At 37.0% G+C, this 15,276-nt stretch overlaps 1 protein-coding gene across 19 annotated transcripts in view; it reads right to left on the bottom strand.

Moving 5' to 3' along the window:
* Positions 1-15,276, bottom strand: part of ELF1 (E74 like ETS transcription factor 1) — a 145,423-nt gene that overhangs the window by 81,599 nt on the left and 48,548 nt on the right. For 6 of the 19 annotated variants that reach the window (XM_043533549.1, XM_043533545.1, XM_043533536.1 and 3 more), the window contains exon 2: positions 2,852-2,949. The exons of 6 other annotated variants lie outside the window; for them this stretch is intronic. The gene's annotated coding sequence lies outside the window, so the exon portion shown is untranslated. Of the gene's footprint in view, positions 1-2,851; positions 2,950-9,721; positions 9,786-14,367; positions 14,510-15,276 lie in introns of those variants that run through there. 7 more of the 19 variants (XM_043533541.1, XM_043533594.1, XM_037894828.2 and 4 more) reach the window with 5 other exon arrangements.

Here is a 15,276-nt window from a genome sequence, read left to right as displayed (position 1 = left end):
ACACTGAGTCCTCAAGAGATTGGGAGGCAGGGAGAAACACCAGAGGGCTACTACTAGTCTCTCTCCTCCATGGTTGGGCGAGGCTTTAAATTACATCAAAAAGCAGAGATTAAATTAGTACTGTGTCTAGGTCAACAGTCCCACTAGATCTATCACACCCATGCTTCTCTCAGCAAGAGAGTCAGCTCACACACAGTCAGAATGGGATGACAAGTGAAAACTGGAGTTTAAAATGGAAGGTGAATTGCAACCTTAACATTTTTCCCAGTCCAAATTGTAAAAAAAACTGGGAGGATATTTTTAATTCTAATCTAATTCACACACACATACACCACTTTTCCATCTCTTTTAGACTTAAGATTTGATCTGAATATTCAAAGCATCAGTTTCCAACAGATTGTGGTTTAATAAGATCACAGCCACGATATAATTTTGAAATTAATTTTCTGGGGTGAAGTGGGTGGGAGTAGAGGCAAAGGCTTTATCACCTTTTCTGATAAGAGTTTATGGATGGTACAGATAACCTGTTGATCACCCAAGCAAAAGGAGCATCTAACATAGTTGATTAGCCAATTTTGAACTGCTAAAAGATCTTTAGGGGATTCACACTGTCTGCACGGGGGGTGGGGGGTAGCAAAATCAACTGACAGATTAATCCATGTATGCAGTCTTGTTGTAGCAGTGTTGGTCCTAGAATATTAGAGACGGTAGGTGAAGTAATATCTTTTACAGGACAGCTTTTGTTGGTGAAAGAGACAACAATAAACCTTACACAGAACTCTCCTTCAGGTGTGCTAATCCAGGTTCATCCAAATAGTTTCGAATGACTACAAGGATGTAGAATCCACAGTTTCCCCAATTTGAACCTGCTAATTATTATCTTTTATTCAGCATGAGAGGTTGTCCTCAAGAAATTTCAGACTATTTTACAGCATCTTAAACCACAATTCACATATCCAGACAGGATGAAACAGTGTCTTGAATAAAATAGCTCCAAATGAACATCACTTAAAAAAAATTATTGGAAGTACCCCTTCCAGCATGAAATCCTACCACACAAATAATTTAAGTAAATTTGCATAAGGAGACTACTCCAATTAAAGACAAAATAACTTGTTTTATTAATGCATAGTTAATACATAGAGAAGTGGAGATCATACTCAATATCCAAGCTACAATTTTGATAAACCATGCAATAATAATATATGTAAATTAACAATTCCAGCCAACTGCAGTGTTCAAAAATCATAAATCAGGCCCTCAAAATATGAGATTTGCTTAAAAATCACGAGTCTTATTAAAAATAGTAAGTTTTAGGTGCTTTTTATTTGTCTGCTGGTTTTTGAGCCTTTAGGATGTATTTATGTTATGATTTTCCAACTTTTCTCCACTACCATGAGAGCTTTTTTTTTTTTTTTTTTTTTAAATTGAAGCTGAGATTCTCATAGAAGCAACTGAACACAAGAGCTGGGCTTTAAGAAAACACCTCATCAAATATCACTGGACCTGGAGATGAAAATCACAAGATTTGGCAACACTGCAATTCTTTAACATAGACGAGAATTCACAGATCCTGAGATTTCAAGTTACCCTCAAATGGAAATAGCCCTTTGCATATTTTTTAGTATCCTCTAGGAACAGCTTACTTGCTAACTCATCACAAGTTTCTGTCTAGATTTAAAAGAACTACTGTGTTAATACAGTAGAGCAAATAAATATCATACTTTAGTTCTGTTATTACTTTACTGACAACTCCTGAAGCTACTGTTTTACAGTTATTCTGCAATCGTTCCATTATTTTCCTCTCTCTCCAATTACTGGCCAAATTCTGATCTTTAATCTTAGATATCTAAAAATATAAGGACAGAGTGATAAATGGAAACCAAATATATTTAATAAAATTTGCTTCAGGAGGCTGCTTGTTACACAATTGCTGTCCGTGACGGAAACTAGAGTAGAGTCATCTCTTAGTACATCTGTTCCTCTGCTAGTGGTTTAACTGACAGGAAGCAGAAACAAAGATATGGAGTCTGAATGACAAGTGTTTCCTGCCTTCACAGCTACATCTTTCTTTTTTTACTTGTTATAAAATAATCCACTGGTCCTTAAGTGTGACAGGCAAAGATACAAGTAGCAGCATACATAGCGAGATGAATTTCTCCTAAAACTTAGGACAAATATTTTTTCAAAAAAGGAGGGCAAAAAGTTATTCCCACACAGAAATCTAGTCAATTTGATATGACATAACTAGTCCAAGTTTATTGGAACATGGTTTCATGAGAATCACAAACCATAATATTAAAACTGTGATCATATCAACTCTTCAACTGTATCCCAGTACTACACACATCAGTACTACATAGGTTTTAGTGTGTGGCCTTCTGTAAAGCAGCTACTAGACAGCAGAGCATCCTAGTATGTCAAACACTCCGTATCAGATAAACAGAGAGAAACAGAGGTTAACCATAAATATACAGCAGCCAATGGTGGAAGCCACATTGCTCAGAACTTTCAGTAGTCGTCCAGACATTAAAACATTAAAAATATATGCTGAATGTAACAACTTTCTACTGGCATGGGATTAGATTAGACGACCGAACAGGTTTTTTTAACTGTAGTTTCTAGGATTCCACCATAAAATAATGAAGGTGTATTTAGTTCACTATGGGGAAAAATAAAAAAAAGGCACAGTAAGAACTACTATAGAGTTGGCAAGCAAAGGATCAGGGGACAGACAAAGCAAATTTTCATTAAAAAAAGAGGCACAACTCTGTTACAGCTGTAACCAGGGAATCAGGTTTTAATGACTATATATTCAAAAAGCCCCTTTGATCCCCCTAGTATGTTATACCTGAAGATCTCTGTGAGGTAAAGTCATCCACTTGCTTCCAGACTCCCCGCCAAAATCTAGGCCATCAGAAAGTTTCATTTTCTTAGTCAGCCAGCAACCTAAAAAAGTTGACCACATTGTTTTTAAGGAAAGAGGAGGAATGGAGAGAAATTGTTTAAGGTGGTCCTAAGAAGTGCAACTAGGGGTGGATAAGAAATGCCATACAGGATCTTCTCGATTATCCTACTTCTGTCAGTGGCCAGTTGTCTTGATTTAATGATACAAAAGAGAGGGAAACAAATTTTAGGCTGGATATCTGGAAGGTTCACTAACAGTCTCCAGGAAAGTACTGGAAGCTACATTATTCAATTGCTTTAAATTAGACAGAACAAAGCTACTGGAAATAATAAATGGCATCTATCGTAGAGTTTTACACTGCTGCCCTCACTGTAGCATCTGAGCTCCGTCCATGTAAAATCAATAGCAACAGCAAAGTGCCTGGTGTACTTCATGGTGTCTCTGGCACTTCTATCCCAAGCAGAGTTTTCACCCCATAAAGGGAGTTTTTTGGGAGAGAAGGGAGGCAAGAGGGGTTGCTGATTGAAAGGCGGTTGGGAATAAAAAGGGTGTTCAACTTGTGAGTGTCACTTCCTCCACAGCACTGGACTCGGGTCACTTGCAGGTTTAACAAGAATAAATGGCAGATTCTCTGTAACTTGAAGTCTTTAAATCATGATTTGAGGACTTCAGTAACTCAGACAGAGGTTGTGGGTCTATTACAGGAAAGCGTGGGTGAGCTTCTGTGGTCTGCAATGTGCAGGAGGTCAGACTAAATTATCACTCGTTTGGATTTAAAGTCTTTGGTGGAAAGGCTTTCTTTAAGAAGAAAGTTTTTGCAATGTTTCCTAAAGATGGCCAGACTCTGGATTTGTCTGATCGCCTCTCAAGATTGTTCCACAGCCAGATCTCCATAACAGATAATGCTTTTTCCCCAGTTCTTACATGCTTAGTCCTGGGCTTTGCGATTTGCATTGACCCAGAGAAGCACAGCTGTCATGGTGTTTCATAGATAAAAATCCAGGGCTTTGAAAATTAGGAGCAAGGCCTTCAAACGGCATCGAAAATTGACTGGGAGCCAGCGGAGGAACTTAAGCACAGGCTCATCTCTACAGCATCTCAGCACCTATGAGAAAAGTAGCTAGCCACTGTACAGTATCAAAGAAACATGGTTCAGGGACCCACCCTTCACACTCAACTAACTCGTAACATTCAAACAAATCAAAAAAATACAAAACAACGTCTATTAAAAAAGCCATGCAGCATGATCTGAAGCTTACTAAATTTTGCTGAATTGGCAGAGAGGTAGAAGATGACTGAAAACGTTTTTTCCATCTCAGATTCCTACAACAATATTACACAGGCAACAACATTTTATAGTTTTGCCTCTTACTTTGTAAGTCACATTGGTCATATCTCTTGCAACATACATTGGCAGCATTCAACGTTTTCCGAGGAAAACTGGGATGGCAGAGATGTTGACAATGAGCCAGAATTGGTTTACATGGGACTCAGATATTCTTTTTAACCCTGGAAGTTCAACTCTGTTCCACTTACAGAGTGAACATTTTATTACAGCAAAAGCTTTCAGATCATAACTACATATTTTCACAATGTATTACTAAGATTTCCTGACTGCCACATGATGCAAAAAGGAATGTTTACAAGCATAATAGTTTCTAGTAGACTTGTATGTTACAAAATTAGGCAATCAAACTAGAACAAGCAAAATATTTAACCTGACACAGAAATAAAGCTGTGAATAAATGAGATTTTTTGATATAATCAAGAATTTGGCATCTTTCTAAAGATGAATATTTTACCAAAAATTAAAAATGAAATGTCATGACATTCTACTGAGACTGTTACTGATTTAAAATAAAAAAAACCCATTAACTCTGATCTTTAAATTCTATTAAAACTGAAGATTTATCCCTGAAACTAATTACTGTGTCACTACAGTGATGCGCCATTATATTTTTAGTAGCCAGTCTGTATCACTCAACTGATCTGGTTAAAACTATTATTGTTGTTGCTGTTACTTGCTATCAGGGACCCATTGTGCTAGGTGCTGTATAAACATAAAACAAAACGATTGTCCCTGCCCCAAGGAGTTTACACTCTAAGCATAAGACAAGAAACAACAGATGGATACAGATAGAATGGGGAGTACAAGGAAACAATGAAACAATATTGGTCAGCATGATAGGCAGTGGCCTCTGCACACCAGCACCCTAGCTGTTATCACATTTTTTGTAGGCATCAAAGCAAAGGAGTATCTTGAAGATAGATATCGAGGTAGTTTTGTGGATGTTTATGGGAAGCTTCTCCCAAGTGTGAGGGGCAGCACAGGAGGAAGAACAAAGGTGCTTATCTGAAAATTTAATAAGAGGGCAATGGAGACTGGCATGACTGGCCAATCAGAGGCGAGTATCAACCACTCAATAGCAAGTGAGAGATGATAGGTAGGGCAGGAATTGGCCATGAAGAGCCTTGAAAGTGAAGACAAGCAGGACTGAGTGGTCTCCACGCAGCAGCTTTTTTCTACAAAACAAATCAACTTATTTGGTGTATCCAAGCCTACCAACATACCTGAATAATTTTATCAGGGCATTTTAGGAAAAATGCACCTTAGTGCCTCAGCAGGGAAACCTACACATTGCAGCACTATACTAGTGTATGAAATTCCATGTAAAACCAGAAACAAAAGTGAAACTGACTTAGTCTGTGTCCATTATTCAAGCCCCATGTAGGGCAAGAAATAAACTGCATTAATGGATTTGGTGTATTTAATCTGTTTTAATAGGTAAGGATTATGATTTTTAACCCAACAGTGTTCCTTTAACAAACATCCTGAACAAGGCATTTTCTAGATAACCAGGGAGGGGGTTTTTTTGTTTGGGGTTGTTTTTTTTTTTTTTTTTTTTTTTTTTTTTTACAATGTTTACTTAACAAGCAGATCACAATAACTAACTATTCTGTTTGCAGTAAGAGGCAGTACAGTGCAATGAGTTAATATTTTATCACAGAATTTGTGCAGGCAATCGCTAGCAATCAACTTTTAAAATTCTTTTTAGTTCTTATATTTTTCATCTTAGGAACAATAAAACATTCTTTAGAGTTTCTCTACCTTTCTTCTCAGTTAGAAGAAATTTTAAGAGGCTTAATCTCCCCTAAAGTCTGCTTCATTCATTTGTCTCTTCAGACTGAGCGCAAAGGTCATCAGTTCATTTGAATACCCTGCATTAGCAGATGGGAATAGCTAGTATATTTTTATTGTAGCAAAAATTAAACATTTTAAAAAGTGATAGCAACACATATCTTGTCCTTATGTCTCCTTCCCATACTCCTCAAAAAAAGAAATTATTATTTTTGTTTCTGCACTTTTAGGACTTTCTTTGCACCTGCTTCCCCACCCAAAAAACCCATTACCTTCCCAAGTTTTCTATTATCATGTTTATTTAAACCAGTCCTTATTGGAATCAGACTATTAATGGTCCCAGTTCCATCTAGATTACATTGAAAAGTCCCGTGTTGTAAAAGGGTGTAGAAAAAATATTGGGGGTGTGATTTAAAAAAAGGTTAAGAACCCGTGATCTAAACAGATGTAAGAGTGGCCATGTACAAAGCTCTAACAGTTTAATTAAATCAGTTTATATCACACCTTTAGTTAAATTGGTGCAAACAGGCCTAGTCTAAATTTAAGACTTATTCCATCATAATTATGTCAGTTAAAAACCCCCAAAAACAAAAGACACACCACACCTTAGCAATATAGCTATGCAAGTATAAGGCCTAGTGTAAATGCACTTCTGCTGGCTTAAAAGTGCTTTTGCCAGTATAGTTTAGGTTTCTTGGGGAACTGGTGTAAGCTATACTGGGAAAGTCTGCCACTCTAGCTATGTGAGCGAAACTTTTGTAGTGTAGGCAAGGCCTGCTTTTAGACCAGACCATAGGGAGACCTGCAGCTGGGACAGCATGAGAATTTAACAGCAGGATTCAGATAAAAAGATGTGTGGAACAGTCTAGATAGAACCTGGATCTAGTGTTATTACCCCTCCAGTCCATAAATACAAATGCCAAATTTCTTTTGGATAGATATTATAATCTGAGTTCTGTATATATTCTAGGCTATGTTAGACCTTAGAAGAATACACTGCAAGCAAGCTGGCAAACGTTTCAGTACAATGCATATAGGATTTAATTTACTTCTCTGTTTCTGAGTCCCAAATTTTCTACAGATACTTGTTTGCAGCAACAAAAACGGAGTCTGCACATTTCCTGACTCATGAAGACTTCCATTCATATTTTATTGAAATCTAGTACAATATATATGGAACCAGTGCAGTAGTTTCACCAGCATGGTATCCTATCCATAGTGATGATTCCATAGACAGTTCTCAAAGAGTGAAATGGCTATTCCCTAATCAGACAGGGACTGTCTTTTCATTCGGTGTTTGTACAACGCCTCATATAATGGGGCGCCCCATGACTGGGGCTTCTAGGCACTACGATAATACAAATAATAACAATTTAGTTATTACCTTAGTATTTTCTCCCCCCATGGATACACGTATTTTCTAACATGACCATATTAACATAATGACGGCAAAGTCTTGTGCACACCATAGGGATTCTTGGCAGTGCTAATTAAAACAAAGACTTTCCAGTACTGCTGGATGTAGGCCATATGTTGGATGCCTAGAGTACTGAGATACAAGCAGGAATCAGAATTCATATAAAGCAATACATTGTTAAACAAATAGTCTCTGTCATCACACAACCTTATATTACTAAATCTCTCCTTCAAACCTCAGATTCCCCTATTTTATCTGAGCACTTACAAGTTTGGACTCTTATTGTGTCATTTGGCTGCCAGCCTTAACATTGGCAAGCATAAGAGAAATTAATTCCAACCCATTATTGCTATAATTATATTAAATACAAGCTAATCAGAGCATAATATTAAAGGTCCACTTGGCTTGTATTTAATCCAATATATTAACACTTGATTTTAGAGGAAGACAGTTACAGTAGCATACACACATCTTCTAGAAGTAAATATTTAGGGGAAATTATAACAATAAGGATTTTTCTTGTTAGCTAGAATGTTCTATGAAGGGTTTTACATTTTAAACGTGTTTTTAAGTAGCTGCTTCCTAAATTATGGCTATGTTAGACAAACTAAAATTTCACTGCTTGGTGTCTGGATTTTTAAAAACATAATTATTTCAATGTTGGCTTTGGCTGGTAACCAGAATAAATACACTTTTTGGATAGACATAGTTTAGAATTAGTGAGAACTCCATAAGCATTCTCTTATAGTCAAACAAATAGTGCCATGGAGTTGCCTCTCAATACAAAAGAGTTTCATTTTCGTTTGTACTGTAAGTCCAAACAGGCAGGAAAAAAACCCCAACACCACACACATGATACAGAAACTTCTATGGTTCTATAGTTCCTTATTTTCTCCTTTTGAAAAAAATGTACATTTAAAGAAAAAAAGAATAGCATTCATTTAGTCAATAACGTGAGTTGGAAAGTGCTGCACTCCAAACTGTGCATCATACAAGATCCTGCATAGGTTCTCAGAATTCATTTTTGTGTTGGTTCAAGGCCTCTAAGAATCCATAGCGTGAATTCTTACAATTTGTATTAACTTACCACTCTTTCCACAGGATAGCTTGCAAATTTTGGCAAAATTAACTATTTTTCTCTTTCTAGCTAATCACATCAACATTGAACATTATTGGCCACACTACATCTCTAAATGGATGATACAACATAGTTGTTTGCGGTATTGTAGCCGTGTTGATCCCAGGATATAAGAGAGACGAGGTGGGTGAGGTACTGCCTTTTATTGGACCAAACTTCTGCCGAGCTACATAGGAAAGAGCTCAGTGTATCTCAAAAGCTTCTCTTTCACCAACAGAAATTGGTTCAATAAAAGATGAAGTGAGCTATAGCTCACGAAAGCTTATGCTCAAATAAACTGATTAGTCTCTAAGGTGCCACAAGTACTCCTTTTCTTTTGCGAATACAGACGAACACGGCTGCTACTCTCATCCACCCTGTGTCTCTCAACAGTTAAACCGCCTATACTTTAAGTGTGAACCATTATAGTTATAGGCATAAGGTTCACAGGAGCAATGTAGAAAATCTTTTCATGAACAGCAAATACACAGGTAGCATGGCACTGGACAAGAGAACAGGCTCCTCTAAAAGCTTTAGGCCGTATTTTCCCCTTAAATACATATGCACGACTCCTAATTACTTCAAAGGCACTATTTTCAAGCTTACTTTTTAAAGAGGAGCCACTTTGTGTTGGAAAGATGGCCTGCTGCACCCAGATGACAATAAATCATGCTAGCACATCTTTGAAAGATTAGAGATGTTAACTCCAGAGCATCAATTCTTCCACACATAATGTCCACAAGTAGGGAAAACTTAATAGAAAATTTAAAATGACACAATCAGCATTTTCTGATATACACCATCCCTGGTTAGCACAAGCAGTAATTGTGTTTTCACAGTCCCGTTTTACTATGTTTTTAAACATTTCTTTCCCTTGTTGCAGTGTGAAAGATCCACACAAACAAAAAGATAAGTAGGCACCGGAACAACAGTGAAACAGACATAGACAAAGTGTTTTCAAACCACAAAGTTAACAATTTTTTAAAAAGAGAGCGAAAATTATTTTTCCTTCAATCTCTTTCAGTTATATTACTATTTATCTGCCAAGCAGCCAATTAAGAACATAGGGGAGATCTAGAGAGAAAACTTTTAGTGATGAAATAATACGTATAAACCACAAAATACATGTAACATCCTTACCAATTTCCTTGAAACTGTCAAGAGTAGTTTGAATCACTCAAGCTCTCACTCCTTTCTCCCCATCCTAAGGGAGAACCAACACAACTTAGTAGTCTTCTCACTACTTATCATTAGGTAAATTAGACAAACAGGAAAAGAGTAAGTCATGACAGCAGTTAGTTCACCTGCTGAACAGGTACAAAACAGGTAAAGGGATGAAGGATGCAAAAAAATTACGCCTGCTAATTAAGATCAGATGCCAAGCTGACTCCTGGTTAAACAAGGTATTTAAAAGTAATTTAGACTTAAATCTCGAAATACAGAAACACAGAGAAAATACTATTCAAGCCATCCGAAAACATTCCTTTCAAATTGTCAACCTATAGGTTTGGCATTTCTATTCCTGGCAAGTGAAGATAACAACTTATATTTGTCCAATGTAAGGAAGAATTTTACATAAAAACTTGAGGACTCTGAAGGCTCATTTTGAGGCTACCAAAATGAATGCAGTTTTCAGATTAGAGTTCTAATCCAGTATGACATGAGATGGCTGATCTCTTTAAGGGCAAATTCTCAATTAAATGTACTGAGAGTTAGTGATACAATTCCTAACATCACTAAAGTTAGTTATTGGGTAGTTAAATCCTAACAAACATAAGGGTAAGAATGCATAAACTTTAGTCCTTATCTCATGGGATCCCATCAGCACAAAGATTGAGCACAGTTGGTAGCTTTGCCTTAGGGCAGGCCCTCAGACAGAATGATATTGAGGAATAGTGACAGGTTTCAGAGTAACAGCCGTGTTAATCTGTATTCGCAAAAAGAAAAGGAGTACTTGTGGCACCTTAGAGACTAACCAATTTATTTGAGCATGAGCTTTCGTGAGCTAAGGTGCCACAAGTACTCCTTTTCTTATTGAGGAATAGATTATTTGAACAGATGAGTCCCTTTAGAGGGATGGGCTATTACCAGCAGGAGAGTGAGTTTGTATGTGGGGGGGGGAGGGGAAGGGTGAGAAAACCTGGATTTGTGCTGGAAATGGCCCTACTTGATGATCACTTTAGATAAGCTGTTACCAGCAGGAGAGTGGGGTGGGAGGAAGTTTTGTTTCATGGTCTCTGTGTGTATATAATGTCTTCTGCAGTTTCCACGATATGCTATGCATCCGATGAAGTGAGCTGTAGCTCACGAAAGCTCATGCTCAAATAAACTGGTTAGTCTCTAAGGTGCCACAAGAACTCCTTTTCTTTTTATGTCAGGAAAGTGGGAGTATCTAGAGGATTTCACACTACAGCTGCGGACTACTGATAAGTAAAAGACTTCAAATTTCAGTGCATATAGTCTCTTAAGAACAAATATTTAAATGTTCCTCTCCAGACACAGTCAGATTTAACAAAGCGAGTTAGCTCTAAAGCATATCAATGGTATCAAAAGCATAAATGTAATGAGTAAAGTGTAAGTTTACTTTTAGGAAAGTCATGCTGCTTACAGAGTGGATCACAAACAAGACTGTACATCTATTCCTCCTCCCTTGTATTTAATCACCTCTCAGAAAGGAAGTCTCTGCTCTTCTCATATCCAACAAAGTTCAAGTAGAAAGTACAGTATTAAAATTATCCGTGAAAGTTGCCAAATGAAAGCCTATAAACCTTTACTTAACGATCAAAAAGTGAAAGCTACTTTGGAGATCAAAGTCCTCCCTCTAGTACAAAGGGAAATCCCACATTTTTGATACAAACAAACACTTTCAAAGGCATTTGGATCAGTTCACCTGATTTGGCTCCACTGTATCTCCCCACATACAAATTCAGCTATTCCAGACAGAAGTGAAGCCAGGTAATTTTTCATCCCAAGAAGCCTGAGAAGAGTAATGCACCACTGAACTAACAGTTTCCACAGACATCAGAGGCAATTACAGTACCTGACCAACTACATAACATACACATTTATTTCTCTATCTTGTATCAGTGACAAGTGTGGGGACTCACCAAAACTAAATTTTCAACAGAGAAGAAAATAATACTTGGAGAACCTCAGATGAAAGGCGTTCTAGAAGTGCAAAATGTTTGCAAAGTATGGCTGCAGGCACATTGTCCAAAGCCTTGTGTTTCTGACTGGCTGGTTGGCCTACAGGACGTTGTCACCGACACGCATCAAACTCCCAGCAATCAGAATTGGGACCTTGGCAATAAAAAAATATGTCGAGAGAGAGCATTGCACTGATCAGGACTAATGGATGTATAGAAAAATCACCTTTACTTTTTTTGAGACACATATCATACCACACCCACACTTGGGCTGGAAAAATCAGTCAGAGCCTATAACCACCACCTTTTCTCTTCCAGTCCAGCTATTTCGCTGCTTCTCAGTGGGAGGTCTTTGACGTTAATCTTTAAAAGGAGCAACTGGGAGTCCTCAACCAGTTACTCAACTCATTCTAGTTTAGTTATAGCATCTGGTTCTGTTCTCTTTAGGTTCCTGTACCACAGCCTCGCCATGGTATCCAGGAGCCTGGACACACAAGAGCTTTGCTGTAGGACAAAGAGAGATTTCTCCTTAAAGAGGGGCATGAAAAAGAACTAGCAACAGTCGCTTACTCTCCAGCCCTACAACAGCACTACAGAAGCATCCAGCAATTTGGGAGCTGTTTTGGGACTGCTAAGTCAACTTTATAAGATTAACTCTTTAAAAACCTTTAGCTACCTCGCAAGAAAAGTACAGGAGGGGAGGGAATGGAGAGAAACCAGGGGTCTCCTCTGTTAGTTCAAGTTTAACACTAGACAGTGAGTTTAAGGTGGCTACCACAGACCAAAACTATAGCTAAAAGGACATCAATGCTCATGGGAAAGTAGGAGGAGAGAAAAGGAATTCAAATAGTCCAGCAAATCATAAATATTTTTTAAACAAACAAAAATCTTCCACAACACATTCAAAATTGTGTTTTCAATCTGTTCCCTATTACTTATCTTATGCTTCTACTAAAGATAATTTTTCTCAGGGGAAGGATACATTGAATACCCTCTTGAAAAACCTGGGATTTAAAATGTGTTAAAAATGAAACCTAAAATTAAGAGACAATAATAATAACAAATAATAATAAGAAGAAGAAGACATGCCAGGATACACAAGGTAGCTATTGGCAAACACTGCAGATGGCTAAAAGCAAAAGGCTGTCGCACCCAAAGTGTGCACTATTAGCCTAATAATTTCTTCCCTCCCTCCCTCCACTGTAGATTATTACTATATTAAGCAAGACTCTACAACATCCCTGTGAGGTAGGTATTATACTATAGTGAACAGTAAATGACACTGAAAAGTATCCCCTATGTACAATATTACAAATAATTTCATTCTTCTAGTGTGTGAACTTCAATTTTCAATTTAGAAGAAATTCAATTTTATTTTTAAGAGAGTTTTGTTTTTAATTGAAAAATTAAAATACAGAGTTGAAGGCTACTGTCCTCATTCAGACAAGATTCCAACTGAAATCAAAGTTAATTGTGTTCAAATAGGAACTACAGGACCAGGAACATACTTAACACCAATTCAAAGTGTGTGTGTGTGCGTGTGCGCGCCCACACACACGGGTCATAGTGAGTTACACTTATTTTAGTAGCAAGCGTATTTTTCCCCACTGAACATTTAAAAACAGCCTTTGAACACTGCATATTTCCCCACAACCTTTCTTGTGCAAATGGCACTAAACCTAGTCCCTTTTACACTATGCCTTTCTCATTGTCACATACAAAATCCTAAACTCTGAGGACCAGAAGTATGAGAAGGATGACTATATATCCATTTTTTATTCCATGAAAGCAGTTAAACTCTTGTTCCATTTTAAATTACACAGTGTGACAGTGGGTTTTTACAGGATATTTCAGTAGAAACAAACTCTCAGGCCATCAATTCTTTGATTTACAAATCCACCATGTTTACAGCAGCTCAGAATCAAACCTTAGCAAGTATAACAAAGCAAATGCAACCAGAGTGCTATTAACTAATACTTTGCCTGAATATCCTTCAGAAATTCTCTACTACATGACAAACACATCATTAGAAACGTGTACCCAGCTCTAGAAAAGACTAATATATCCTACAATCAACTGAGCCATGTTTAAAGCAGTGAAACCAGCAGCGCATCTGAAGCATTAAATATTAACACATTTTAAGAATAAGCATACATGTGAAATGCAACAACATTTAAAACATTGTCAATTTTTAAGGCTTACTTCAGATGTATTGTTTTCAGGAACATAGAAACAATATAGTGCACTTAACATTTTGAAAAACACACAGCAAAAAACTACTTTACACAGCACTTAAATACTAAATAATCATTTTTACGTGAAGTGCAACAGAACTGACTATTTACTAAACTATAACAGCAGTTTTTTTCAGTCTTACTCTCATGATACGTCTGAGGAATTTCTGGTATACAAAAGATTTTTAGATTTTAAAAGATGCTTTGCCCTCAAGGCCAAAACCTACAAGAACTGACATTCTTTGTTTTCCCCTGGTAGTTAAGTGCAATCGAGCATGTGACTGAGTTCATACATTAACAGAGGTAAAGAACATACAGCCATGTTTCTTCAACAGGTACACCTATTGTGCTATTAGAATTATCACTCCTATTTAGATACTGTACCACAGCAAGACAGAAACGTTACCTTAATTTGTTTTAAGGTGTTTGCATAGTCCCAAGAGCCAGAAAGTAAAAAGAAATCCAGCAGTTTTATGCAGTTAAAATGGCTACTGTAGATTGGGGAAGTAGTGTCTGTGCTTCAGCTTATGAGTCATACATGAAACTAAGTGTTTCTCAGGGAGGCACGCCCATGTTGCTGTGGGCCCAATTACTCTGCTAGGTCAAACATGCAAATCTGCAGGTAAGAAGGGAAAAGAGAACAACCTGAATCACCCAGCCCCACCTTAGCTAGCAAGAGCAAAGGCCAAATAATCTTTGCAACAAACTAGAATGCAGAGTTAGTGCAACATGCACTACTGGTTGTTTAAAACCACATTTTAGAAAGCAACTGAAAGGCATTCACTTTGTAAGAAAGCACTTAATTTGTCAAATGCTTACGAAACAAACAAATAATGTTTCATGCTTTTTCCCCAACAGCAGAGAATAGAAAAGTCACCGGTGCTGTCGATTGAAGTTGTTTAAAAAAAAAAAAAAAATCAAACAGGTGCATTAAAGCTTGTTATGTTTGAAAAACAATGGACAAAGAAGGGTTGGAACAATTTACATAGTGATATTAGATATGTCTTTCTGTGCTACTTCTTGTCTGAATTAAACCTAATCTTTGTATGTGCAAAGAGACAATAAACTAATTAGCCTTTTAATGTAAAACATTTTAATGTAACATTATAAAAAATTTAAAACACTAAAATATTAATAAAAAATTCAAAAATGTTTCTGTCTTCAGATTGCATTATCTAACGTGCTACTCTTTAGAAGACAAGAGTTGGGGATACATAAAATATACAATTACTATGTTCTAGTGACAGATATGGCAATTTCCTGCAATATCCTTGAAAAATCCGAATGAATTAAGTATAAGTAGCTTTGCAGTCCA

The sequence above is a fragment of the Chelonia mydas genome, chromosome 1 (assembly GCF_015237465.2).
Source record: "Chelonia mydas isolate rCheMyd1 chromosome 1, rCheMyd1.pri.v2, whole genome shotgun sequence".
NCBI lineage: Eukaryota > Metazoa > Chordata > Testudines > Cheloniidae > Chelonia > Chelonia mydas.
Note: the sequence above shows the minus strand (reverse complement) of the source record. Positions and strands in the feature narration are given on the sequence as shown.